Below are 27618 nucleotides of genomic sequence, written 5' to 3' on the forward strand. Positions count from 1 at the left end.
TTTTTTTTTTTTTTTTTAAGATTTATTTATTTTTACTTGAAAGTCAGAGTTACAGAGAGAGGAGAGGCAGAGAGAGAGAGAGAGGTCTTCCATTCGATGGTTCACTCCCCAGTTGGCTGCAACAGCTGGAGCAGGGCCGATCTGAAGCCAGGAGCCAGGAGCTTCCTCCGGGTCTCCCACGTGGGTACAGGGGCCTAAGGACTTGGGCCATCTTCGACTGCTTTCCCAGGCCACAGCAGAGAGCTGGACAGGAAGTGGAGTAGCCGGGTCTCAAACCGGTGCCCATATGGGATGCCAGTGCTTCAGGCTAGGGCATTAACCCACTGCACCATAGGGCCAGCCCCAGCTGAATAGTTCATGACCAGAACCAAGAGTACAAGATAGAAAAAAAAAAATCAGGGATGAGATTAGGTGGAAAAGTGGAGACAGATTGTAGAGAAACTTTATGGTCAGTTTGAAAAATCTGATTGGAGGTGGATAAATGAGTGTCTTGCTGACACCATCACCATAGCTTGCTGATCGTAAAGAAAAAGAGAAATCTAATTTGACTCATCAAGCAATTAGAAAAGGCAAAGGATTTTTTATATATAACTTTCCATGATTTTTAAAATGTTTATTTATTTATCTTCATCTGCTTGAAAGGCAGAGAGAGAGAGAGAGAGAGAGAGAAGAGAGAGATCTTCCAACTGCTGATTCACTCCCCAAATGCCCACAACGGCCAAGGCTGGGCCAGGCGTAACCCAGGAGCTACCAACTCCTCTTGGTCTTCCACATGGGAAGCAGGAACCAAGCATTAGGGCCATTTTCCACTGCCCGCCCAGGCACATGGTGGGAAGCTGGATCAGAAGTGGACAGCTGGGACTTAGCCTGGCACTCCAATATCAGATGCCAGCATCTTCAAGTCAACCCCTCCATGTTTCTTTTTCTTTATTTCTTTATTTGTGAGGTAGAGTTACAGACAGGGAGAGGGAGAGACAGAGAGAGAGAGGTCTTCCATCTGCTCGTTCACTCCCCAAGTACCCGAAATGGTCAGGGATGGGCCAGGCTGAAGCCAGGAGCCAGGAGCTTCTTCCAGATCTCCCACCCAGGTGCAGGGGCCCAAGCACTTGGGCCATCTTCTGCTGCTTTCCCAGACACATTAGCAGGGAACTGGATGGGACATTGGGTGGACCTTCCATGTAGCTTCCCCTTTGACCTTGTAATTCTCCCACTGTGTCAGGGGGACTGGAGAATCTATTCTTTTATATGGACTTTGCCGCTCATATTCTGTTGTAAGGAGAAAAGGGACATGGATATCGGGTAGGCCATCTCTGTAGGAGTTAGGAACATTTTGTAAGTCAGAAAGTTTCGTAGGAATCAGGATGTTTAGTTTCTCTTGTGAAAACTGGAGGACAGAGCTGCATTTGGGGGCTGGGAGAAGGAAGGCTCAGCGGGATTAGAAGGCAGAGCTGGCCGGCGCCGCGGCTCACTAGGCTAATCCTCCGCCTAGCGGCGCCGGCACACCGGGTTCTAGCCCCGGTTGGGGCGCCGGATTCTGTCCCGGTTGCCCCTCTTCTAGGCCAGCTCTCTGCTGTGGCCAGGGAGTGCAGTGGAGGATGGCCCAGGTGCTTGGGCCCTGCACCCCATGGGAGACCAGGAAAAGCACCTGGCTCCTGGCTCCTACCATCGGATCAGCGCGGTGCGCTGGCCGCAGCGCGCCGGCCGCGGCGGCCATTGGAGGGTGAACCAACGGCAAAAGGAAGACCTTTCTCTCTGTCTCTCTCTCTCACTGTCCACTCTGCCTGTAAAAAAAAAAAAAAAAAAAAAAAAAAGAAGGCAGAGCTGGCTGAAGGGGAGAAGCCCGTGAAGGTTGGGCCGAGGAGGGAGCAGGAGGTCGGTGACCTAGGACAGGAGTGATTTGAGTTTGTGTTCTGCTTTGATAAAATTAGTAACTTGAGAGGATTGAGCTGGTAGAGAATGGGTTGACCATAGGAAGGAAGAAAGAATGGGGGGAGCTCTTACAGAGATTCTGGGGCAAGTGCTGAGGCCCCCGACCAGCAACGTCAACAGAAAAATAGTGGGAGCCACAGATGCCATTGAAAATGTTCCAGTAGGCATGGTTTAGTTTTTTTTTTAAGTAAAGATTTCTTTCTTAATTTGAAAGCCAGAGAGACAGAATATGAGAGATCTTCTATTTGCTGCTTCATTCCCCAAATGGCCACAATGGCCAGAGCTGGGCCAGGCCAAAGCCAGGAGCTTCTTCCAGGTCTCCCATGTGGGTGGCAGGGGCCCAGATACTTAGACATCTTCTGATGCTTTCCCCAGGCCATTAGTAGGGAGCTGGATCAGAAGTGGAGCAGCTGGGACACAAACCAGCCGCCATATGGGGTGCCAGCGTCACAGGCGGCAGCTTTACCCACTGTGCCACACAAGACACCAGCCCCTAGTAGCCACGTTTAAAAAAAAGAAAAGTAAGCAGATGAAACTGATTTTAATTATATATTTTATTTACCTAGTATATCTAAAATACTTTAACATATAATTGATAGAAAAAGTGATCAAGATTTTACATTCTTTGTTTTTATACTAAAACTTCAAAATCCAATATATATTTTATACTTACAGCACACCCCAACTTAGATGTTAAGTTTTCATCAGAAATACTAGATCTGAATTTAGAATGCATACATTTATAGTTGAAAAAATATATTCTCATAACCAAGTTGTTCTACACATACTAAAAAATCTGAATCAAGTACCTGTGAACTAAAATGAAATAAAAAATTAGGTTCCTGGGGACGGGCGTTGTTGCACACTGGGTTAGGCCGCGGTGCTGGGAAGTACGAGCATCCGACATTGGAGTGCCGGTTCAAGTCCTGGACCTTCGGATCCAGATCCGGCTCTCTGTTAATGTGTTTGGAAAGCAGCAGAAAATGGCCTGGTACTTGGGTCTCTGCCATGCACGTGGGAGACCAGTTTGGAGTTCCTTGCTCCCGGCTTTGGCCTGGCCCAGCCCTGGCGGTTGCTGCCATTTGGGAAGTGAACCAATGTATGGGAGATCTTTGTCTCTCTTTCTCTCTGCCTTTCAAAATAAATAACATGAATTTTAAGAATTTAAAAAAGAGGGCCGGTGCCGCGGCTCACTAGGCTAATCCTCCGCCTAGCGGCGCCGGCACTCAGGGTTCTAGTCCCGGTCGGGGCGCCGGATTCTGTCCCGGTTGCCCCTCTTCCAGGCCAGCCCTCTGCTGTGGCCAGGGAGTGCAGTGGAGGATGGCCCAGGTGCTTGGGCCCTGCACCCCATGGGAGACCAGGAAAAGCACCTGGCTCCTGGCTCCTGCCATCGGATCAGCGCGGTGCGCCGGCCACAGCGCGCCGGCCGTGGCGGCCATTGGAGGGTGAACCAACGGCAAAGGAAGACCTTTCTCTCTGTCTCTCTCTCTCACTGTCCACTCTGCCTGTCAAAAAAAAAAAAAAAAAAAGAATTTAAAAAAATGTTTATCAGATGAAATGCTTGTGGGGGCCAGTGCTACGCATAGAAGATTAAGCTACCACCTGCAGCACCAGCATCCCATATGGGCACCGGTTCAAGTCCCGGCTTCTTCACTTCCCATCCAGCTCTCTGCTAATGTGGCTGGGAAAGCAGAGGAAGATGGCCCAAGTGCTTGGGCACCTGCATCCATGTGAGAGACCTGGAAGAAGCTCCTGGCTCCTGCCTTTGGATCAGCTCAGCTCAGCTCAGCTCTGTCTGTTGCAGCCATTTGGGGAGTGAACCAGTGAACCAGAGGGAAGACCTCTCTCTCTCTCCTTCTGTCATTCAAATACATTCAAACAAAATTAACAAATGTTTTTTTTTTTAAAGATAGAAACCTTTCTGACAAAATCCTTAGTATCATTGTCTTCCAGAAGCATGCATTCATCCCATTTCCCACATTCTCCAGACTTCCTGGGTCCTTGTGCGTGTCCTGTTCCTTTGTCTGAAATCTCGTCCTCCTTTTTGCATGGGAAAACGTCAACCCATGTGTTGAGTGTCCCTTCAGGTATCTTCTCTGTGACTCAGGCCTGATCCGTTGCCCCCAGCTGTGCCCCCATTTTGTGTTTCCATAGATCTGTTACGTCTTGGAGGCTGAAGACTATGGCTCCATTGTCCCTGTGTTCCTGGTGCTGCCCTACGGGTTCTGAAAAAGGCCACCGAATGAAGCCGACCTGCAGCTTCACCTAGACCTCGCTGCTCTGTCGTCGCTTTAGGCAGCTTCTTTTTTTTTTTTTTTAAACTTATTTTTTATTTATTTGAAAGACAGAGTTACAGAGAGAGGTAGTGAGAGAGAGAGGTCTTCCAGGTGATGGTTCACTCCCCAGATGGCTGCAAACGGCCAGAGCTGAGCTTATCCGAAGCCAGGAGCCAGGAGCTTCTTCCAAGTCTCCCACACGGGTGCAGGGGCCCAAGCACTTGGTCCATCTTCCACTGCTTTCCCAGGCCATAGCAGAGAGCTGAATCGGAAGTGGAGTAGCTGGGACTCGAACTGGCCGCCCGTATGGGATGCCGGCACTCAGGCCAGGGCTCTAACCCGCTGTGCGACAGAACCGGCCCCCAACTTTATTTTAAAAAGATACACACAGCCTTCTCGATTCCATTTTTGCTCTCTTTGGATAGATGAATTCTGCTGGACATGACCCTTCTAAGTAGCAGACTTTAAGGGTGACTTCTAAATCGAAGCCTCAGTACGTAAAATCTGCCTGGTGCGGATTTATGTAAAATGCTTGCCTTCTCTCAGCTCGGTGTCAGTGCGCGCTGCTGTACTCATGCATCGCAGTGCACATGTGGGCCTTTGGGCAGCGGCCTTGTGTGAGCACAGGTACCAGCACGGAGCAGTTCTTCGATGATAATCACCAAGACTTCTGCAGGTCAGGGTGCGGTACAAGAGACGAGGCAGACCTTCACTCCCAGGTACAGAGGCTCAGGTGCTGTCAGGCATGGCCAAGTCCATGTGGGTTCCTTGCTTTGGAGGCTTTGGTTATCAGCAGTAAGGTGCAGTTTGGCAACATCTATTTCAAATCTAAGAGACATTTCCTTTGACCTCCAAATTCCACTTTTAAGTCGGCACCACGGCTCACTAGGCTAATCCTCCGCCTTGTGGCGCCGGCACACCGGGTTCTAGTCCTGGTCGGGGCGCCGGATTCTGTCCCGGTTGCCCCTCTGTCAGGCCAGCTCTCTGCTGTGGCCAGGGAGTGCAGTGGAGGATGGCCCAGGTGCTTGGGCCCTGCACCCCATGGGAGACCAGGAAAAGCACCTGGCTCCTGGCTCCTGCCATCGGATCAGCGCGGTGCACCGGCCACAGCGCGCTGGCCGTGGCGGCCATTGGAGGGTGAACCAACGGCAAAGGAAGACCTTTCTTTCTGTCTCTCTCTCTCTCACTGTCCACTCTGCCTGTCAAAAAAACAAAAAACACAAAAAAAAAAAACCTAAAAAAAAAAAACCAAATTCCACTTTTAGAAAAAACAAAAAACACAAAAAAAAAAAACCTAAAAAAAAAAAACCAAATTCCACTTTTAGGTACTTATGGTAGATAAATATTCACCTAAATAGGTAAATATGTGTGCAAAAGAGTGACCTTCAATACTTACCTAGCAGGGGAGACGCCATGATCAAGAGTGACCTTCAGATTGTTGGCTGTTATTTTGCAAATTTAAAATAGTGCCCACATCCTCCAGGATCAGGTTAGGTAAATATGATACAACCGTACAATAGAACACGATGTAGATGTTGCAAAATAATTTTTATATGTGATTTATTGCTGAATGACTAAGTTACAGAATGGGCCGGCACTGTGGTGCAGTAGGTTAATCCTCCGCCTGTGGCACCGGCATCCCAAAGGGGCGTCAGTTCTAGTCACAGCTGCTTCTCTTTCAGTCTAGCTCTCTGTTATGGCCTGGAAAAGCAATAGAAGATGGCCCAAGTGCTTGGGCCCCTGCATCCCTGTGGGAGACCTGGAAGAAGCTCCTGCCTCCTGGCTTTGGATTGGCCCAACTGCCGGCATCCCATTTTGGAGTGCCTGGGTTCAAGGTCCACCTCAGCCTCCTGCTAACGTGCACCCTGGCAGGCAGCAGATGATAGCTTAAGTAGCTGGGTCTCCGCTGCTCACGTGGGAGGTCCTGACAGATTCCAGGCTCCTGGCCTCAGCCTGGCCCAGCACTGTTGTGGGCATTTGAGGAGTGAACCAACAGATGGAAGATCTGTCTCTGTCTCTCTACCTTTCAAATAAATAAAAAAATTTTAGAAAAGCATTGGAGAAATATTCTTGGATATTTGTTCTAATATAGTTTGTTCTGTAACTTTGTCAAATTTTTTTACTTTTAAAGATTTTTATTTATTTATTTGAGAGGTAGAGTTACAGATCTTGAGAAGGAGATACAGAGAGAAAGTTCTTCCATCCGCTGGTTCACTCCCCAAATGGCTGCAAACAGCCGGAGCTGAGCCAATCTGAAGTCAGGAGCCAGGAGCTTCCTCTAGGTCTCCCACACGGGTGCAGGGGCCCAAGGACTTGAGTCATCTTCTACTGCCTTCCCAGGCCATAGCAGAGAGCCAGACTGGAAGAGGAGCAGCTGTGACTAGAACTGATGCCCATATGGGATGCCGGCACTTCAGGCCAGGGCATTAACCTGGTGCGCCACAGCGCCAGCCCCTCCCTCTATAATTTTAAAAGTTATTTTTAAATATTTCAGAATACCGGGAAAGCAAAGAAGCATGAAAATGTCCTGGCCAAAAACAAAAACAAAACAAAACACCCAGGCTTCATATAAAACAGTAATTCCAAACAATGATTGTTGGAAGCAATGGCAGATCCATGGCCTGGCCATCTTATTCTCTCCTTTGAAGCAGAAGCCCCACGCAGCAGCTTTAGGGTCATGTCCAAACCATGAACTTGTTTTCTCTTGGTTCACAATCAAACTCCCCAAAGACAAAGGATTAGGTTGGCCCCTCACCATTCAATCTGGATTACTCCTATTGGGTCGGCTTCATATCCAGGCTACCTCACATGTGTGAAGCTCTCAGTATAGTGCACAGTATGATCAGAGAGGCCAAGGTTACAGAGTGGTATGGTACAAAGCCGGGTGATATGCACATAACTCCAGCATCTTGGAATACAAGGCACACACATAGCATTGCCCAGATCATCCACTGCGCTTTCTCGTTGGCTGTGTACACTTAAAGAGAAAAAAGAAAGCAGCATCAACATTCATCTAACAGTTGTTATGTCGTTAATGACTCCAGCCAGGGATTTTAAAGACATCCTTGACGTTGGAGGGCAAGTTCATCTTCACATTTTTCAGGTGGGTGGGTTTGTGTTTCTCATGCCACCGGTTTATACCATGCCTGCTTGAAATCACAGAGGCAATTGTGCACTACTTGAGTTTTTGCTGAAAGATTGATTGCTGAAAGATAAGCAAGGCAAAGCAAAAACAAAACCGTACCCATTGCTTTTGAAAGGATGACAAAGGTCACAGTATTTGTAGGGATGAAAATGCATTTAAAATTTTTATAGAATCTGGGATTCCTTTGATGCTATATTCTTGAAATATCTCAAAGCCTAGTCTAGGCACCTATTTTTAAATCCTAAAAGGCAGGTCATTCCATGCTACAGAATGAGGGAAGGAAAGCAAAAGAATAGGCACATCCAAAAGCACTGTGGGGATGATCCTGTCCCTCACTGCACTGGATTCAAAAGGAGGCACATTCAGGCCACTGGGAATACTTCCTCCGAGTCTCCCGCATGGGTGCAGGGGCCCAGACACTTGGGCCATCTTCCACTTACTGCTTTCCCAGGCCATAGCAGAGAGCCAGACTGGAAGAGAAGCAGCCAGGACTTGAACTGGCGCCCACATGGCACTCTGGTGCTGCAGGAGGGGGCCTTAGCCCACTCCGCCACAGCGAATGGCTCCATGACAGCTAGCACTTACTTCATATCACTGCTGTCTTGGCAAGGATTTAAATGCCTTAAATAAATTAATCCACTGAAATGTCAAAACAATCCTGGGAGATAAGACACTGATATTACCCCCCCTGAAGATGAGGAACCTGTAGAGAGGTTAAATTGATTGCCCATGGTTATGCAGCAAATAAGCAGTGAACCAAAATCCAGGAGTCTGGCCACAGCTCTTACCACTGACACGAAGCCTCTCAAATGAGTGTTTACAGAAAGCTGCTCTTTGTGCTTTGCATAATTGTTAGTGATTATTTTATGCAAGGAAGCAGGCTATTCAAGTTAAGGGGATGTATAAGAAAGGCCTCAAGATTTTTAAAAGTTTAATTATTTATTTCCGTTTTATTTGAAAGGAAGAGAGAGACGGAGAGAGAGAGAGAGAGAGAGAGAGAGAGGGAGAGATCTTCCATCCACAGGTTTACTCCCCAAAAGCCTCACAACAGCTGGGGCTGGGTCAGGAGCCCAGGACTCAATCTGGGTTTTCCACACGGGTGGCAGGCATGCAAACACTTGAGGCGTCACCTGCTGTCCCCCAGGGTGTGTGTCAGGAGGAAGCTAGAATCGGGTGTGGGGCTGGGACTTGAACCCAGCACTCTTGATTGACGGAAGTTAACTGCTCTGGCCAAGTGTCCCAGCCCTAGGAGGCTGTCTTTCTTTCTTTCTTTCTTTCTTTCTTTCTTCTTTCTTTCTTTCTTTCTTTCTTTCTTTCTTTCTTTCTTTCTTTCTTTCTTTCTTTCTTTCTTTCTTTCTTTCTTTCTTTTTCTTTTCTTTCTTTCTTTCTTTCTTTCTTTCTTTCTTTCTTTTTCTTTCTTTCTTTCTTCTTTCCTTTCTTTCTTTCTTTCTTTCTTTCTTTCTTTCTTTCTTTCTTTCTTTCTTTCTTTCTTTCTTTCTTTCTTTCTTTCTTTCTTTCTTTCTTTCTTTCTTTTTTCTTTCTTTCTTTTTCTTTCTTTCTTTCTTTCTTTCTTTCTTTCTTCTTTCTTTCTTTCTTCTTTCTTTCTTTCTTTCTTTCTTTCTTTCTTTCTTTCTTTCTTTCTTTCTTTCTTTCTTTTCCTTTCTTTCTTTCTTTCTTTCTTTCTTTCTTTTCTTCTTTCTTTCTTTCTTCTTTCTTTCTTTCTTTCTTTCTTTCTTTCTTTCTTTCTTTCTTTCTTTCCTTTCTTTTCTTTCTTTCTTTCTTTCTTTCTCTTTCTTTCTTTCTTTCTTTCTTTCTTTCTTTCTTTCTTTCTTTCTTTCTTTCTTTCTTTCTTTCTTTCTTTTTCTCTTTCTTTCTTTCTCTTTCTTCCTTTCTTTCTTTCTTCCTTCCTTCCTTCCTTCCTTCCTTCCTTCCTTCTCCTTCCTTCCTTCCTTCCTTCCTTCCTTCCTTCCTTCCTTCCTTCCTTCCTTCCTTCCTTCCTTCCTTCTCCTTCTTCCTTCCTTCCTTCCCTTCCTTCCTTCCTTCCTTCCTTCCTTCCTTTCTTCCTTCTTCCTTCCTTCCTTCCTTCCTTCCTTCCTTCCTTCCTTCCTTTCCTTCTTTCTCTCTCTCTCTCTCTCTCTCTCTCTCTCTCTTTCTCTCTCCTTCTTCTCTCTTTCTCTCTCTCTTTCTTTCTTTCTTTCTTCTTCTTTTTTTTTTTTTTCAGTGGAGGCCAGAAATTAGAAGCCTGAACTTGGGAGTGAAGAAACGGGAGTTCATATCTGAAAGGCGTTTTTGATGGAGATCCAAGCTGATGCAGATGAAGACAAGGTTACCTCCTCTCAGACAGCTCAGGTGCGAGATGGAGGCCAGCCTGGGGTCTGGCACCCATGTAGCACCAGGTAAACCTAGCTTGCTCACCATGGAAACTATTGTTGTTTTTAATCAGATATGCAGAGAAATGCTTTCATCATGACCATCTGTTGCCTTATGCATTCAACAAGCTAGCGAAACGGTGAGCATTTGGTGACTGGTGGGGGCATTCGGCACACGGGTTTAAGACACCGCTAGGACACCCACCTCCCATATCAGGGTGCTAGGCACACTCTGGGAGGCAGTGTGATGTTGGAGTACTTGGGTCCTCGTCACCTACCAGGGAGACCCAGATTGCGTTCCAGGCTCCTGGCTTTGGCCTCCCCACCCCTGCCCCAGCCTCAGACACTGCTGCAGGGATTTGGGGAGTAAACCAGTGGATGAGAGCATTTTCTCTCTCTCGTAAATAAATACTAAACAACAAATAATAACAGCAATGAAAGTCCAGCTAGAATGGCCATGGAGATCTTGCGACCATTAGATGACTGGAAGTTATGGAACTGGAGGGGCCTGTGTTGGTGACAAAGACCTTGATTTCCAGAGGAGCCCCGTAAGAAAAGATGGCACTGAGAGCCAGTGGTGACAGAGCGCCCACTGTGCCTTGAATGCTAGGGAACCCTCTGACAGGTGGGGTACTACCTCCGTACTAGGGAACCTCTGACAGGTGGGTCACTACCTCCGTACTAGGGAACCTCTGACAGGTGGGTCACTACCTCCGTACTAGGGAACCTCTGACAGGTGGGGTACTACCTCCGTTCTAGGGAGCCCTCTGACTGGTGGAGGTACGGCCTCCATACTAACAGGAGCTGTTTAGGGAACCATCTGAAGCGGCAAGGAAGACAGGAGGCCGAGTCAGCTGGGAGGTAAGAGTGCGAACCCTTGGGAGGGCATCTTTATTTTTTGAACGCTTTTTATTTTTTTGAGGTAATTTTTGTCGCTCCCCCTCTTCGTGGAGGAGCAACACTGAACCCTGCGCTGTTCTTTCGTCTGCTCGGCCCTCCCCGGGTTTGCTGCTGGTTCTTCCCGGGTTGGCTACTATCCCTTCCACCTCCGTGGAAGGGCAGTTCCCCCTGGCCGCATTCCCCACTTCCGCAGGGGAGCGGCACCCCGCCGGCCGGTTCTCTCGGGGGCTGCACGGGTTCCCTTAGATGTTCCCCATAGATGTTCCTGGTGCATGCCGTCTCTCTCCTCCTTTATAGTCCTCCTCCGCCAATCCCAACTCGGCTGAGTACGCTGCTCTCCAATCAGGAGCAAGTCCTACAGTTAATTGGTTGAACTGGAGGCAGCTGTGCGGAAGCTGTTTACTTCTCTCCCAGCGCCATATTGTGGGAGAGCAGATGCATAGAATAAGTCCTAATTCGAGTAACTTAGTCTAGTCCGGATTGCTCCCCACAGATCCCCCTTTCTTTTTATTTTTTAGCGTTGATACGCGCCTGTCTTCGGTGTCCCGCGGCACACACTCTGCTCTACTTGCTAGAATTGCCACAGGCTCTTACAAGTCCTATCAGGCAAACCGAATCCGGGTCCTCTCTTCGCCATTGTGAGGAGGTTTTTAGGTGCTGATGCGTGCCTGTGTTCGGTGCCCTGCAGCGCGTACTCTGGTCGAGCTTTGCTGGCGCTTACCGCCTTAAATCAGGCAGACCGAATCCAAGCCTTCTAATTGGCATGTTGAGGGGAGGCCTTATTTTTCTCTATTTCTCTATCTCCGGGCATTCCTATTTCTCCCATTTTACTTCTATCTTCCAGCATTCCTATTTTTCTCACTTTACTTCTAAAACTTCTGTTTCTCTTATCCCTGCGGCTTTCCGGCACCTCGCCCCGCCGGCGGGTTCCCGGCTCTGCGCCGCTTCAGCCCGCGCGCCTCTCTCATCTGCACAGCTTCCCGGCTTTGCGCGGCTTCGCGGTCTCCACGCTTAACCCTTTCGCGTCTGAACCACGGCCTACGCCAGCGTTCCCTATCTATTCACGCCCCGTGCTCTCTCTGCACGCGGCGGCTTCCGCGAGTAACACAGCGTAGCTCACGTGTCCGCCACTAGGATTCAATCTAAGTTCCCCGGGCTAGCCTGGCGAATTCAACCCAGCGTACGTCTCCGCCCCACGGTTTGGCTTCCCGTCCTTTGCTCCCCGGGCTAATCAGACGGATCCCAATCTGGCTTGCGTCTCAGCTTCTGGTTTTAACTTTTCGCCCCCTATTCCCGGGCTAACTTGAGAATCCCAAAGTGGCTTTCGTTTCCGCCTTGGCCTGCCCCCCACGGCTTCAATTTCCCTAACATTTTTCTCTACCCGGTATGTTTCCCCAAGCTTTCCTCCAACAATACTCCTCCCTCATTTCTCCTGGCCTCTCCCCACAGTCCGCATCCGAGTCTGTTTGTTCTAGCTTTCACTTTCGCTTTCTACCTTAGAGATTTCTCCCAGCTTCCCCCCGTAGTCCGTATGCGAGTCTATGCCTAGGCTTTCAATAGCTTCTTCCGGCACCCTTTTCGTCCGGCTTTTCCCTAGGCTGTTTGCTAGTCTCTCTCTCCGGTATTTTCCCAGTTCTTCCCGTTTCTTCCCTCCTAAGTTTCATATCCGTCCTAAGTTTCCTATCCGAGTCACGTTTCTTCCCTCCTAAGTTTGCTCTCCGTCCTAGGTTTCCTATCCGAGTCACGGCACCATTATGTCGCTCCCCCTCTTCGTGGAGGAACGACACAGGACCCTGCGCTGTTCTTTCGTCTGCTCGGCCCTCCCCGGGTTTGCTGCTGGTTCTTCCCGGGTTGGCTACTATCCCTTCCACCTCCGTGGAAGGGCAGTTCCCCCTGGCCGCATTCCCCACTTCCGCAGGGGAGCGGCACCCCGCCGGCCGGTTCTCTCGGGGGCTGCACGGGTTCCCTTAGATGTTCCCCATAGATGTTCCTGGTGCATGCCGTCTCTCTCCTCCTTTATAGTCCTCCTCCGCCAATCCCAACTCGGCTGAGTACGCTGCTCTCCAATCAGGAGCAAGTCCTACAGTTAATTGGTTGAACTGGAGGCAGCTGTGCGGAAGCTGTTTACTTCTCTCCCAGCGCCATATTGTGGGAGAGCAGATGCATAGAATAAGTCCTAATTCGAGTAACTTAGTCTAGTCCGGATTGCTCCCCACAATTTTTTTTAACTTTTATTTAATGAATATAAATTTCCAAAGTATAGCTTATGGATTACAATGGCTCTTTCCCCCCATAACTTCCCTCCCACCTGCAATCCTCCCCTCTCCCTCTCCCTCTCCCCTTCCATTCACATCAAAATTCATTTTCAATTCTCTTTATATACAGAAGATCAATTTAATGTATATTAAATAAAGATTTCAACAGTTTGCACCCACACAGAAACACAAAGTAAAAAATACTGTTTGAGTACTAGTTATAGCATTAAATCACAATGTACAGCACATTTAGGACAGAGATCCTACATGAGGAGTAAGTGCACAGTGACTCCTGTTGTTGACTTAACAAATTGACACTCTTGTTTATGGCGTCAGTAATTACCCTAGGCTCTAGTCATGAGTTGCCAAGGCTATGGAAGCCTTTTGAGTTCGCTGACTCTGATCATATTTAGACAAGGTCATAGTCAAAGTGGAAGTTCTCTCCTCCCTTCAGAGAAAGGTACCTCCTTCTTTGATGACCCCGTTCTTTCCAATGGGATCTCACTCGCAGAGATCTTTCATTTAGGTCATTTTTTTTTTTTTTTTTTTTTTTTTGCCAGAGTGTCTTGGCTTTCCATGCCTGAAATACTCTCATGGGCTTTCCAGCCAGATCCGCATGCCTTAAGGGCTGATTCTGAGGCCAGAGTGCTGTTTAGGACATCTGTCATTATATGAGCCTGCTGTGTATCCCGCTTCCCATGTTGGATCGTTCTCTCCCTTTTTTATTCTATCAGTTAGTATTTGCAGACACTAGTCTTGTTTATGTGATCCCTTTGGCTCTTAGTCCTATCATTATGATCAATTGTGAACAGAAATTGATCACTTGGACTAGTGAGATGGCATTGGTACATGCCTCCTTGATGGGATTGAATTGGAATCCCCTGGTATGTTTCTAACTCTACCATTTGGGGCAAGTCCAATTGAGCATGTCCCAAATTGTACATCTCTTCCTTGAGGTAATATTTTTAATTTATATTTTAGTCAAAGGCTTATGGGCTCCACTACGGAAGGGTATTTTGATAGCACATCAAATAACTAAATAAAAAATAAACAGAGCTGTGGGAACAGAGTGTGCACCTTGAGCTGGGTGGAAACAGCGCCACAGCAGAAGCACTGGATCGCCCAGGCTGGTGGGCACAGGGGCAGCTTCAGGGCGATGCACTCTCCTGACCGATGTCTCCACGTTCAGTCCCCATACCAGAAGCCCTGCGGCCACGGAGACACGACCACGGCTGCCATGTGCGAGTGTCGTGTTTGCAGCCCTGTGCTGCTGTTCCTGCAGGCCCGCTCCAGCTCGGCCTGCATTAAACCAGAGTGCCCTTGGCCAGTGTCTGACCCCAGCCTCAGTGAGAGGAGACGTGCACACCCTGACGTTGCACGTGCGGATCCCAAGGGAGGTTCTAGGGTTGTCCACAGCAGCTGAAGCGGACCACGGCGGGAGCCGGCAGGGGTGGCAACTCTGGGAAGCGCTAGGCAGACTCCCAGGAATGGGTCTGACCTGACCACTGCCCCCACACTTCAGTTGGGTGGGCAGGTTCTTCTGCCCCCACACTTCAGTTATTCAACTCGTCCTAAGCACTTCCCAAAAGCACCAGAGCAATGTCTGGCATTTTGTGGCACAACAGGTTAAGCCACAGCTTGCAATACCAGCAATCCATAGTGGAGTCCCTGCTGCTCCACTTCTGATCCAGCTCCCTGCTAAGGCACCTGGGAAAGCAGTGGAAGATGGCCCAAGTGCTTGAGCCCCTGCACCTAAGTGGGAGACCCGGATGGAGATCTTGGCTTAGGCCTGGCCTAGCCCTGGCCATTGTGGCCATTTGGGAAGTGAACTAACAGATAGAAGATACCTCTCTCGTGCACGCATGTGCTCTAATTTTTAAACGCACACACATACACACAAGCACACACACAAACACGCACATGCACACAAACACACGTGCACACACAGCCAGAACAGAGCGGGGCGGGGGAGGGCACAGGCTTTTCTGGAAAACTCAGCCTGCCCAGATTAGCAATGAATGCACAATGTGAACCACAGATGTAGCTAAGCAAATTTTAGCAGCTATGCTATAAAAAGTTTAAAAAGAGGTAAAAATATAATTTCCACTTGCAACCACTATAAAACTTATTAAGGAGGTATTTTACCATTTCTTTGGTCTTCCAAGTCTGCTGTATATTTTACACTTGTATTTCAGTTCGGGGTAGCTACATGGAAGTGCCCCATAGCCTCGTGTGGACATCAGATAACACAGGCCTGGACAGCTGCACTTGGGGCAGTTGAATGAAAGAACCAGAAGCCTTTCTTCTGGGTCCCAGGGCAGGGACTGCAGATTTCTCTTCCACAGACCTCGTCCTGCGTGGGGACTACGACTCCCACATGGGATGAGCGTGTCCCAAGGAATGAAAAAAAATATATATACATATTCTTGTTTGTAGTTATTTGAAAGGGAGAAGACACAGAGAGACAAAGACAGAGATCCTCCATCTCCTGGTTCACTCCCCAAATGCCTGCCACAGCCTGGGCTGGGCCAGGCAGAAGCCAGGAGCCTGGAGCTCCCATTCTGTGTGCTAGGACTCATCCACGTCTCTCTCCTGTGACTCCCCTCCACTCGTATTTTCCAAATTCTGAAAACTGTTCTACAGAATTGAAAAAAATGTTTCTGTATTTCCGGATCTGAGATACCCAGGGCCTCCAGGCACCGGAGACAGCAAGGGGCCCTGTAGCTCCTACGGCTGATACGTTGTTTTAGCCCCGCCCCCCCAGAAGCAGGTCCAAAGTCCCTTTGTGCCTCTGGACACTTCAGTTATGTGTGTTCTTTTTCTTCCTGGCTTGAGGCAGTTAATAAAGGATCTTGCATCATGTGTATCTAAAAGAATCCTGGTACAAATGCCCGTCAAGGATTTAGGACTGGGCAGTCATCCCTCACACCTACACCCCCACCCCCACTGCAAATAATTTGCTATTCCTTTTGTTTTAAGATTTATTTATTTAGCCAGCTCCGCGGCTCACTAGGCTAATCCTCCGCCTGCGGCGCCGGCACACAGGGGTCTAGTCCTGGTCTGGGCGCCAGATTCTGTCCCGGTCGCTCCTCTTCCTGTCCAGCTCTCTGCTGTGGCCGGGGAAGGCAGTGGAGGATGGCCCAAGTGCTTGGGCCCTGCACCTGCATGGAAGACCAGTAGAAGCACCTGGCTCCTGGCCTCAGATCAGCGTGGTGCGCCGGCTCCAGCAGCCAATGGAGGGTGAACCAACGGAAAAGGAAGACCTTTCTCTCTGTCTCTCTCTCTCACTGTCCACTCTGCCTGTCAAAAAAAAAAAAAAAAAGATTTATTTATTTAAAAGAGTAAGAGAGAGAGATAGAGAGGAGAGACAGAGAGCGAGGTCTTCCATCTGTTCGTTCACTCCCCGTATGGCCATAACGGCCATGGCTGGCCCAGCCAAACCCAAGAGCCAGGAGCTTCTTCCAGGTCTCCCATGTGGGTGCAGGGGTCCAAGCACTTGAACCCTTTCTGCTGGTTTCCCAGGCACATCAGCAAGGAGCAGGATTGGAAGTGCAGCAACTGGGACACGAGCCAACGCCATATGGGATGCCACCACTGCAGGCAGAGGCGTAACCTTCTATGCCACAGTGCCGGCCTCTAGCATTTTGATTTCTAAACATTCTTCACTGGCTGCAATGCACATCAATCCCATAACATGATTCCCCTGCAGCGTAAGTAAAGAGTGAGATGGGCACTTGGTATCCCAGTGAAGAGACTTCTTGGGACACCAGCTCGGCTTCTGATTCCAGCTTCCTGCTGCTGTGCACCCTGAGAAGGGAGCACGTGATGCCTCGGAAAGTTGGGTTCCTGCCACCCATGCGGGAGACCCAGAGTGAGTGCCTGGCTACTAGTTGCAGCCTGGTGCCACCCTAGCTATTGAGGGCATCTGGGAAGTGAACCAGCAGGTGGAATAACTCTTTCTCTCTCTGCCTTTCAAATACAATGAAAATAAATATGTAAAAATTTTCTAAAGAATAAACTCTCAGGAGTGTGCAAATTTCTGGACAGAAAAAGTGTATTCCTATTTTAAAAAAACGGGACTTTTTTGTACACTAACAATGAATAATCAGGAAAGAAAATCAAGATGTTCCATTTACAATAACATTAGAAAGAATAAAATACTTCAGAATAAACCTAACTAAGAAGGTGAAAGACTTGTACACAAAAAAAAGTACAAAAGATTGTTGAAGTAAATTGCAGAGGGTTTGGTGCTGTGGTGTAGCTGTTCAAGGTGCCGAGTGCAACACTGGCGTCTCGTGTATCAGTTCAAGTTCCAGCTGCTCCACTTCTGATCCAGCTCCCTCCTAATGTACCTGGGAAAGCAGAGGAGGATGGTCCAAGTGCTTGGACTCTTGTGCTCATGTGGGAGACCTGGATGGAGTTCCAGGCTCCTGGCTTTGGCCATCTGGGGAAGAAACCAACAAATGGAAGATATCTCTCTGTTACTCTGACTTTCAAATAAATAATAGTAATTTCTAAATAATAATAATAATAATCTCTAAATAATAGAAAGACATCTTATTTTCATGAATTGGAAGACAATATCATTAAGATGTCAACGGTATTGAAAGCAAAACAGGTTTGGGGCATTTCTTATCAAAATCCCAATGACAATTTAAAAATTAATTTATTTGAGAATCAGAAGGAAAGAGAGCTCCCATCTGCTGATTCGCTCCCCAAATGCCTGCAGTGACCCCAGACTGGAGCCAAAACTGGGAGCCTGGAACTCAGTCCAGTTCTCCTACAAAACCCCAGTCACCTGAATCATCCGTGCTTCCTCCCAGGGTCTGCAGTCGCAGGAAGCTGCAGTGAGGAGTGGAGCCAGGTATCAAAACCCTGGATTCGAATATGGGCCCGAGTATTTTAATTAGCGGGCCAAAGCACACCCCCAGCCATGGCATTTTTTGCAGAAATAGAAAAATCTATCCTAGAATTCATGTGGAATCTCAAGGGCCCCCAAGATGTCAAAATAATTTTTTTAAAAGAACAAACTTAGAGGACTTGCACTTCCTGACTTCCAAACATAGTAATCAAAACAGTATGGTAGGGCCGGCACCGCGGCTCACTAGGCTAATCCTCCGCCTAGCGGCGCCGGCACACCGGGTTCTAGTCCCGGTCGGGGCGCCGGATTCTGTCCCGGTTGCCCCTCTTCCAGGCCAGCTCTCTGCTGTGGCCCGGGAAGGCAGTGGAGGATGGCCCAGGTGCTTGGGCCCTGCATCCCATGGGAGACCAGGAGAAGCACCTGGCTCCTGCCATCGGATCAGCGCGGTGCGCCGGCCGCGGCGGCCATTGGAGGGTGAACCAACGGCAAAGGAAGACCTTTCTCTCTGTCTCTCTCTCTCACTGTCCACTCTGCCTGTCAAAAAAAAAAAAAAAAAAAAAAAAAAAAAAAAAAAAAAAAACAGTATGGTATCGACGTGTGTATGTATGTTTATATATATATATACACATATACTAATGTATATATTCCATACACTAATGGAATATAATAGAACCCAGAGAAAAACCCTCACATGTTTGGTGTAATGATCTTTGACAAAGTGACCAAGAAAGGATAGTCTCTAACCAATTGTGTTGGAGAAACTGGATATCCATATATCCAAAATAGGAAATCTTTTACAAATTATCTATGATAGTGCTTTAGAAAGCTTGTGGAAGGTGGCAGGTGTTTGATGTAGTGATCCCAATGCCCGTGTCCCATTTTGGAGTAGCTGATGAATCAGATTGGGCCTTTATTTTATATCAAATACAAAAAATATCCTAAGTGGATTAAAGTTCCTAAACTATAAAACTCAAAGAAACATAAGAGGAAAACATTGTCATTACATTTTAAAAATTTCTTGGATGTGACACGCAAAGCACAGGCAACAGAAGTAATAACAGACAAATGGAACTGCGTTATTTAAAAATCTTTCCTGCATTGACAGACACAATCAACAGAATGAGAAGGCAGCCTCCAAAATAGGAAATCTTTTACAAATCATCTATGTAGTACTTCAGAAAGCTTGTGGAAGGTGGCAGGTGTTTGATGTAGTGATCCCAATGCCTGTGTATCATTTTGGAGTACCTGGGTTTCACACTCCAGCTCTGCTCCCGAGTCCAGCTTCCTGCTAACGCATATCCTGGGAGACAGTGGTGATGGATCAAGTGGTTAGGTTCCTGCCATCTGAGTGGGAGACGTGGATCAAGTTCAGGCCTCCTGGCTTCAGCTGCCAGCTTAGAACCATTGCTGGCAACTTGGGGAGTAGTGAACCAGCAGATGGACGAGGGCTCTCTGACTCTCAGCTTCTCAAAAAAAAAAAAAAAAAAAAAAAAAGGCAAAATGGAAATTGGACTATAGCATAAGCATACATTTTACATGGGGTTTTTGAAGACCCCTTCTATTCAGCAGGAGGTTAATGTCCACAATGTATAAAGATCTCCCAAAACTCAAGAACAAAAGGATAAATTAACCCAACTAGAAATGTGCAAGGAATAGAATAGACATTTCTCCAAATATGATATATAGATGGACAACAGATAGATTAAAAGATACTCAACATCACTGATCCTCAGGGCAATGCCAAAATGAGATACCAGCTCATACCCATTAGGTTTGCTTTTATCACAAATGACAAAAATCTGCAGAAGATGACAAGTGTCAGTGAGGATATGGAGAAGTTGGAAATCCTGTCAACTGTTGGTGGGACTGTAAAATGGTACAGCTGCTATGGAAAGCAATATGACAGTTACTCAGTATATTATTAGTAATAGCCAAAATGTGGAAGCAACCCAAATGCTCATTGATGGATAAATTTGTAAACAGTGTGACCTAGGCATCTGATGGAAAGACATCCTGGCACACAGTGCAACCTAGATTAACCATGATGTTTGAACTAATGCTGTGTGACTAAGGCAGTCACAAGAAGAATACCGTGGCGTCCACGTATGTGGAGTACTTGGAGGAGTCAAATCCAGGGAGACAAAGTGGAATGCTGGCTGCTAGGAGCTAAGGGGAGAAGGAAGAGGGGAATTGTTGCTTAGTGGGTACCAACTTTTAGTTCTGCAAAGGGAAAATGTTCTGGATATCTTTTTTACAAGGATGTAAATATACTTAACACTCTTTAATTGTACGCTGAAAAATAGGTAAGATGGTTAAAAGGAAGAGGTGGGGGGGGGCAGTGGTGAGAGGAAAGCAGCCTGATCCTCTTCCCCAGCTCTGTGCACCTGTGGTTCATTAAGACACATATTTTTCCATGAACAATGTGATTTTTTTTTAATTCGGGCAGTGGAAAAACACAGAAGTCAAGTGAAGCATGCAAGAATTCCTTCTGTTCTCTTTCACCCAGCTGCCACCATCCTCGTGGCCACGCTCCGAGGCTGTTTTAGAGGCAGGAAGACAGACTGGTTGATTCCTGTGTCCCCACTCATGCTCTACCTGATGGGAACCTAATCTGATCTCCAGAAGGGAACCTAACCTTTTGTAACCCAATCTCTGAAGCGATATCACTCCCACAGCGAGGCATTACACAAGAGTTGCAATACGTCGTGAAGCGCCATCTCACTACTGCCTACCACACCACCGTGCCATGATTTTGAGGTCATACTTCCATAGCGTTTGTGTTTACCTTGTTCTTTATCATGGCTTTTACTAGGTATTTTAACCATTTAATGAGGTAGTATTCTTCCCATTTTACAACTAAGTATGGTATATAACATGTCACAGAAGAATAACATAGTTAGAACTCAAATGTCTTATAAACGATTAAGTGTTCTATCCCACAGGGTATATCTTTATTACTATTACATGAAAATCATCTTTTTACTTAATGTTTATGGAAAATCAAAGTGCTATGGCGCTATGTAACTTATGGATTTTGGAGAAGTTATTTTCTTTTTATGTTGTTATCTGTAAATGCATTCCTCATATTTTTTCTTTTAAAAAAATATATATATTTATTTATTTATTTGAAAGGCAGAGTTACAGAGAGACAGAGAGACACAAAGATCTTCCATCTGCTGGTTCATTCCCCAAATGGCTGCATTAGTCAGGGCTGGGCCAGGTCCAAGCCAGGAGCCAGGTTCTCCCTGATAGGTGGCAGGGGACCAAGCATTTGGGTCACCTTCTGTTTTCCCAGGTACATTAGCAGGGAGCTGGATAGGAAGTGGAGCGGCCAGGACTCGAACTGGCACCCATATAGGATTACAGGCAGTGGCTTACCTGCTGCGCCAGAACGCCAGCCCCTCCTTCATAATTCACAACCAATTTGATTGAATCAGATTCCCCAAGATGCGCATGCTACATTTGTCTATTATATCTCTCGGGTTTCTTTTGGTCTCGAGTGCCTTCCTGCTTCCCACCTGTTTTTTACAGCCATTGACTCACAGAAGATGCTAATTTAGTTGTGTCATACAATACCCTGCATTGTGGATCTACCTGTTTGTTTCCTCCTGGTGTCATTTAATTCTCTCTTCTCTACTCGCCCCCTCATTTCCTGTAAATGAAAGCTGCTCCAGAAGCTTGATTAGATGCAGTGGCAGTTTCTTTGGCAAGAATAGTGGTATAGCCATTGATAAGCTGCTAGAACTTCCTAAAAATACAAGCAATGTTGGGTCATTCGAGGAAGCGTTTGATTTTATCAAGCATTTGATTCCAAAGATTTCCAAAGATGTTACGATAGACAAGAAAATGTCCCTAGGCTCTAGCCACTAGCTTCGATGTTTCTTCCTACTCCTTGCTAACGGATTACCTATTTCTGTCATTGTCCTAAGCAGAGCTAGTAAGCTGAGAACCGGGTTGGGCATAGGGCACAGCAGTTAAGTCCATACTTGGGATGCCTGCACCCCATATTGAAGTACCTGACTTGAGTCCTGGTTACCCGGTTGTTCCGATCCAGCTTCCTGCTGATGTGCACTCCAGGAGACAGCAGTGATGTCTCGAGAACTTGGTCCCTGCCACCAATATGGGAGACCTGGATTGAATTCCAGGCTCCTGGCTTTGGCCTGACGCAGGCCTGGCTGCTCTGGGCATTTGAGGAGTGGAGCAGCAGATGGAAGGTCTATCTGTCTCTGTCTCTGTTGCTCTGCCTTTCAAATAAATAAAAATAGACTTTAGAAAAAGTTGTAGGCTGGCCGGCGCCGCGGCTCACTAGGCTAATCCTCCGCCTAGCGGTGCCGGCACACCGGGTTCTAGTCCCGGTCGGGGCGCCGGATTCTGTCCCGGTTGCCCCTCTTCCAGGCCAGCCCTCTGCTGTGGCCAGGGAGTGCAGTGGAGGATGGCCCAGGTGCTTGGGCCCTGCACCCCATGGGAGACCAGGAAAAGCACCTGGCTCCTGGCTCCTGCCATCGGATCGGTGCGGTGCGCTGGCCGCAGCGCGCTGGCCGCGGCGGCCATTGGAGGGTGAACCACCAGCAAAGGAAGACCTTTCTCTCTGTCTCTCTCTCTCACTGTCCACTCTGCCTGTCAAAAAAAAAAAAAAAAAAAAAAAAAAAAAAAAAAGTTGTAGGCTAAACACCTATATCTCATGATCTGTAATGGTTGTCACCTTTTAGCCTGTGTCAGAATCACAAAGAGGACCTGGTAGAGTACCGACCGTGAGGCCGCACCCTGGCAGTCTATGATCCCATAATCTGGGTTGGGTGAGGAGTTTTGCATTTCTAACAACATCCCAGGTAATGCTGATGCTGCTGTTCCTGTGTCTTCAGTTTGGGAACCACATGTCTAGGTTCCAAGCCAACAACCCCAGCTTATGTTCTCATTGAGACACAGTCATACGTAAAAGCTAGCAGTAGTGATTCAAGCTGCAGTTGGACAGGTGGGTGAGATAACCTCTGAGAATTTTTCAAACCCTGTACCCTCCTGTAAATGTAATTTTTTTTACTAGACACCATTCCACTTTTAAGAGATAGCTATCATGCTTCTCCAAATTAGTCTTTTTGGGCTAAGATCCCTAGGTTCATCAATTATTCTTCGTGTATCACAGATTTAACTTCACTCATCACCTTGGTCACCATCTTGTGGGTTCTCTCTTTTTTTTTTATATTTATTTTTGTTTATTTGAAAGGCAGAGTTACGGGGAGAGAGAGAGAGAGAAAGAGAGAGAGAGATTTTCCATCCACTGGTTCACTCCCCAAATGGCCCCAACAGAGCTTCTTCTGGGTCTCCCATGTGGGTACAGGGGCCCAAGCACTTGGGCCATCTTCCTTTGCTTTTCCCAGGCGCATTAGCAGGGAGCTGGATTGGAAGTGGAGCAGCCAGGTTTCACAAACTGGTTCCCCTTATGAGATGCCAGCATTGCAAGGGGCAGCTTAAGCCTCCATGCAGGCCCCCTTATGGATTCTCCCTGTGTCTTTATTGTCCCTGTTGACCCAAGGGACCCAGAGTTGGAAACATATTACAAATGGCTTCTGACAATTACAGAGCAAATATGAGGACTAGCCTACCTTGCTTTGTTCCCCAATTGTCTGTTGTATTCAGTAGCTGTATCACATATTGGCCTCATTTTTAAATTTTTTTTTATTTTTATTTTTTGACAGGCACAGTGGACAGTGAGAGAGAGAGAAACAGAGAGAAAGGTCTTCCTTTACCGTTGGTTCACCCTCCAATGGCTGCTGCGGCCGGCGCGCTGCGGCCAGCACACAGCGCTGATCTGAAGCCAGGAGCCAGGTGCTTCTCCTGGTCTCCCATGCAGGTGCAGGGCCCAAGGACTTGGCCCATCCTCCACTGCCTTCCCCGGCCACAGCAGAGAGCTGTACAGGAAGAGGAGCGACCGGGACAGAATCCGGCGCCCCGACCGGGACTAGAACCCGGTGTGCCGGTGCTGCAGGTGGAGGATTAGCCTAATGAGCTGCGGCGCCGGCCTCATTTTGAAGTTCTTATCCACAGAAGTACAAAACTGGCTCTCTTTCTCTTTCTGTCTCTACGTCCCCTTTTTGCTTTCCCTCCACACTAGAGGCCCTAATGCTCGTATCGTCTCACTGTACGATTGATTATGGAAGCCCATGTTTGGTATTTAACATTATTCCTTGTTAAATTTCATTGTTTTAGCCTTGAGCTATCATATTTATGTATTTTGGTTTTGCAATCTTAAATTTGTTGTTTAACATAATTATTATGACTTGAAACTGTAACTGCTAAAGAGATGATCAGCACAATGCAAATACCCTTATTCATTCATTCATTCATTCATTTATTCAATAGATATTTATATAAGGAGTCCTCAAAAAGTTCTTGAAAAATATGTATTGTGAAAAAAAGCTATGCATAGATTTCAAAAATTTTTACCCCAAAATAAACTTGCCTTTTAATTCAATTTTCTGCAGACTTTTCAAAGTACTCTTGTAAGTTCCACCACATTCGATCATTGCTGTGGTCCCAAGCATTAATACAATGTTGATCCAGATAGGTCCAAGAGGGGCCAACATTTAGGTAAGTGAGTTAAGCATCCCATATGGGTGCTGGCTGGAAAGCAGAAGAAGATGGCCCAAGTACTTGGGAGCCTGCACCCAGATGGGAGACCACAGTGAAGCTCCTGGCGTCGGCCTGGCGTCGGCCTGGCCTAGTCCTGGGCATTGTGGACATTTAGGGAGTGAACCAGCAGATGGAAGATCTCTTACTCCCTCTTTGTAACTCTGCCTTTCAAATAAATAAACCTTAAAAAAAAAGTTCCAAAGACAGATCCCTATGGACCTTACTGACCTTACCCCAAGGGATACATGGGCGGCTAATCAACACTTTCGAGAATATGGCTGTTTTATCCATTATCATTTCACCCAAAACCCTTTTCACCTAGCTTCCCTGGCTCTGTTTTGCTTAGGAGTGTGTCTGCAGCCTTGAGGCCATGCCTTGGTGAAGTGAGATTCCCTACTGTCAAGCATTCTACCTCTTTCTAAACGAGTGGATTCTGCATTTCCAGCGCCAGTGTGGGCCATGTCGGGGTGCACTGGAGGCTGAGGCGTGTGCCAGCCTTGCCTTACTGCTGTGCACCTGTGGCGAGTGATGTCAAGCCTCAGCCTCAGTTCCTCATCTCCGGGAGGGTAACCAGGGTTGTTAGGAGGAGTAGACATAATTGAAAAACTTATTAGGGAAAGTAGGATTTCTAGTTAGGAATAATTAGATTTTTTTAAAAACCTGACATAAATTCATGAAAAGCTTTAGTTCAGAAATTTTCAAATCAGAGAAATAATATTCCTCCAATTGATTACCAAACAATTAAAAATATTTTATTATTATCTTGAACTTCAATGCAAACTAGTTTTCTACTTCATTCAAATACACGATACGATCATTTTAGTTATTGCCTTCATAATCTGTTACAGAGTTTATTTTATAATTATTATCATATTAATAAGCGATGGAAGATTTTCTCAGGTTTCAGAGAAAATAAGCAACTTTTATTTTCTCTGTTTCATAAGTGAAATAAGAACTTTGCATAGGATTCTGGAAGGATTATATGTTATGCCAGTTCTCTGGTTATTCTAAAAAGAATGTAACAAAATACTAATCAAAGAATTTAAATATTTGCATCCGCTTTTTTACAAAGTAGACAGAAACACAAAGCCGATAACTGAATCTGGAGAAGACTATTAGGCGGGAAGAGGATGAGGAGTGGGGGGAGACTATCTTTTTCACTACAGTCTTTGTACCTTTTGGATTTTGTGCCATGTGCATATATTACTGATTCAAAACATAGCTAATCCTTTTTAAGTAGTAGAAAAAGGATTTTAAATAACTCTCCTTTTCACGGAGAGCTTCTTCTTCTTCTTTTTTTTTTTTTTTTAAATAAAACTCAAAGCCTTGAATACAAAGGAGCTAAACTAAATTCCCTGAAAAGTCTCATTCAAGTCTGGTAGTATCTATGAGTTAAACCAGTTCGATGAACTACATTAAACTATATTCACTTGATAATAACTTCTAAACTCTGCCTGCCAGGCATTCAAATGAAGACTAACTTGTTTCTACAAAAATACTAATCTACTGCAAAAACTTTCCTGAGACTATCACAATGTTAAACATATTTTAACATGTTTAAGGTTAACTATAAATGTTGTATTTTAAAATGCAAGGAACAGGATAGTATGCTTGATTTAGATATCAAAACATCAAATCTATTTTTTTCAAAGTATTTTGGGCAACTAACTAACTTGTTTGTATATTTGATTTTTGCTGACAGAATCATTCATATGAATAGTCAACAACTTACCTACACCCCAAATATCTATTTAAGACAAAAACAGAGTTGTCCAATAAGATTGTACACAAGAGAGATTAAAAACATGAACTAAGGCCTTCTTAGATCCTTTTGTTTTATGACACAAGTAAAAATACTTCAGTTCGTGAAATTTCATGCAAATATCTATTTAGAAAGTGTGTAAGTAGTGAGGCGTTAGATAGCATTGTTGCAATTTTCATTATCCCAGAAACTGCTGTGAAGCAGACGCTATGGCAGAGGTTGTATTAAGTGATTTGAAAAACTCGAGAAAAATGAAAGCTGGAGCAAATGAATACCTGAAGCTACAATTGCTGCCCGAGGAAGTCCACATGGACCTGCAAGTGCCAGAACCAGAAACCCGGGTTACCTTCTGGAAGCATTTCTTGAAAGTCTAATGTATAGTAGAAGGCATGGATTATCAGACACTCAGTGGAAACTGACTCACAATATTTTTTTCAGTTTGTTCAGATAACCAGAAGAAAATGATTTGTGTCTTGGAATAGTCAAACAAAACAATTCACTTTAAAACTCCATGAGGTTCAATACTAAGCAAACATGGAAGGCTGGACAAACCCTCCCCCAACTGACCTGGTGGGTACAATGATGTTACCTGCCTTGATGATGACAGCAGGAACGTGGTAAATGGAAGACCTCGTCCTCCTTCCTCACCAGCCTCAGAGGCCAGTGTTTCCCAACTCTTAGCCAGGAGTTATTCCATGCCTCCTAATGGGATGGTCCCCTGGAAGATGGTGCAGAAACCCATGGATGAAGAGCGAGTTGAGCTGGAGCAGGTGGACCGTACGTATTACGCCTGTTGGCATTCGGGGAAAGGTGAAGTCACAAGGTGTAACCTCAGATCATCCAGCAAAGTTCCATGCGCCCTTGCTCCAGAGAGCATCAGGCTGTCTTTGAGAAGACACTGCAGGGATTCTGAAACCATCACAAATAGTTTCAACCCAGACACAGCTGGATGTCGATGTGAGAACCAAAGATTTCCCCTGCAGGCAGATGCAGAGACAGCTCTTCATAAGCGGTGTTGATCAAGCAGGCAGTGACAAACCTGGCTCAAAGCTAATATGTTTTAAACAGTTACCAGGGCTTACTCACGAGGCTTCAGCAGCTATGTGAGGATTCCCAAGGGCAGAAGGTTCCATTCGGAAGGCCTGGCAGTTGTTCAAATGCCCGCTGGGTTATTGCAGCAACTACCAGTTTTGCAAATTGAAGCTGCCCACTTCGGAGCTGTGGGAGCACTGGGCTGATCCTTTAACTAACGTGTGTCTTCCAAAGCCTTTGCCATCTTTTCTTTTCCAGGACGGGCGGAAACTCTGAATAATACAGAATAACAGTAAGCACCTCTTGCTAGACTGCTTGATATGCTACATCAACTCGATATTTCTTCCTAACAATCTGCGAGGAAGTATAGCTGTTCTCGGCTTACAAATGAAAAGGCTTGAGACTCAAGGAGCTCAGGTAACTTGCTGGAGTTCGTATGGCCAACAAGTAGCAAAGCTCAAA

The 27618-nt window shown here is 46.3% G+C and overlaps 1 long non-coding RNA gene across 1 annotated transcript; it reads right to left on the bottom strand.

Annotated features, from left to right (window-relative positions):
- LOC103350910 (uncharacterized) lies at positions 1 to 27618 on the bottom strand. The gene is made up of 2 exons (XR_011381544.2): positions 26692 to 27618; positions 1 to 346 (listed from the first exon to the last, which is right to left on the bottom strand). It is a non-coding gene; the product is annotated as an uncharacterized LOC103350910 (long non-coding RNA).

This window comes from Oryctolagus cuniculus, chromosome 13 (genome assembly GCF_051225735.1).
Source record: "Oryctolagus cuniculus isolate XC-2025 breed Fujian yellow rabbit chromosome 13, ASM5122573v1, whole genome shotgun sequence".
NCBI lineage: Eukaryota > Metazoa > Chordata > Mammalia > Lagomorpha > Leporidae > Oryctolagus > Oryctolagus cuniculus.